This window comes from Gavialis gangeticus, unplaced genomic scaffold (assembly GCF_001723915.1).
Source record: "Gavialis gangeticus isolate Ggan-Ray unplaced genomic scaffold, GavGan_comp1, whole genome shotgun sequence".
NCBI lineage: Eukaryota > Metazoa > Chordata > Crocodylia > Gavialidae > Gavialis > Gavialis gangeticus.
Window position 1 is genome coordinate 2,989,207 of NW_017729032.1, and position 1,534 is coordinate 2,990,740.

Sequence of the window (1,534 nt, forward strand, 5' to 3'; positions counted from 1 at the left end):
AAAAAAAAAAAAAAAAAAAGCCAACAGCATCCTGGGCTGTATTAACAGGAGGATCACTTGCAATTCAAGGGAAGCGATTCTTCCACTCTATTCAGCACTGGTGAGGCCTCACCTGGAGCACTGTGTACAGTTTTGGACCCCAGGCTTCAAGAAGGATGTGGACAGTTTGGAAAGAGTTCAGTGCAGAGTGACCAAATGATTAGGGGCCTGGGAAGCAAGACTTACAAGGAAATATTGACTGAAAGAACTAGGGTTATTTAATCTGGGGAAGAATGGGAGGGAAGGGATTTGATAGCAGTCTTCAAATACCCAAAGTGTAGGCCTGGCAAGCCCCACTTGGCCAGAATAATGCCATGATGGTGCAAGTGCCCATGACTAAGTTAAGCAAGTATCAGGTTGCCAGGCAGGGCTTGTGTTTTGCAACCTAAAGGAAAGAAGGAAGCAGATGCTGATTGGATGCTGAATTAGGTTAGTCAAATATGAAATGGTGTATGTGACTAACCAGGTGTAGCCAGAAGTGTAAAAAAGTTGTATAGCTGCAAGGAATCAGATCACTCAAGACTCCTCTGAGCATTTTTTACCCTTATGAATCACGGAGGAAGTGGCAATGCTGGGCCAGCTGACCTGACTTCTCTCAACTCCAAGGCTATGCGAGTATTATAATTATTGTTGTGAATAAGTTAGTGCTTAAGCATATCCCAATAAGGCTTTTGATGTATGACTGGAATGGTTTCACTGATCATTAATCTCGCTCTCCACCCAAGCTCAATTTTAAAGTAACAGAAGGGTGATTATAAAGAGGATACAGATGGGTTTTTCTCTGTGGTTGTATGGGACAGGACTAGGAGCAATGGCCTCAAGCTTCAGCAGAGGGAATTGAGGTAGGAGATTAGGAGAGATTTCTGATTTTGAGGGTGGTAAAAATTGGAACCGGGGACCTAGAAAAATTGTGTTATCTCCATCTTTGGAAGTTTCCAAGAGCAGGCTGGATAAACACTTTGTCTGGGATGGTTTAGTCAAGGATGATCCTGCTTGAACAGGGGGCTGGACTAGATGAACTTATGAGGTCCCTTGCAGCCTATTTTCCTATGATACTATGGTGCTGCATGCCACAGTAACATGGGCTTAAGCTGTCCAGAGCAGCATCCAAATGCTTTTGCAGGCAGTTCCATTTTGTTTTCAGCCCACCACATCTTGAAACCACTGTGTGTATGTAATTAAGTCTTTGCTTGACAGTTGTTATGAGATCAGAGTACAGTATCATGTTAGAAAATAATAAGGGGCGTGGACCCCTGCTAATAATCAAATCATGAGGAAGGAATAAGGACCTTACTTGTCCAAACAGGTCAATGCCAGATCTATTCAGCACCTTGGTGCCACGACCCTTCCCTGTACACGTCATGTTAAGCTTTGTGACCGTTGTATGGTCTTAGCTTTGCAGAGCTGTGGAGCAGTACAACTTTGTGGCTGGCATAGTCACTGTCTTCTGGCAGGCAAACGGCCTCATCTATCCTGGCAACACCCCCCCCCCCCC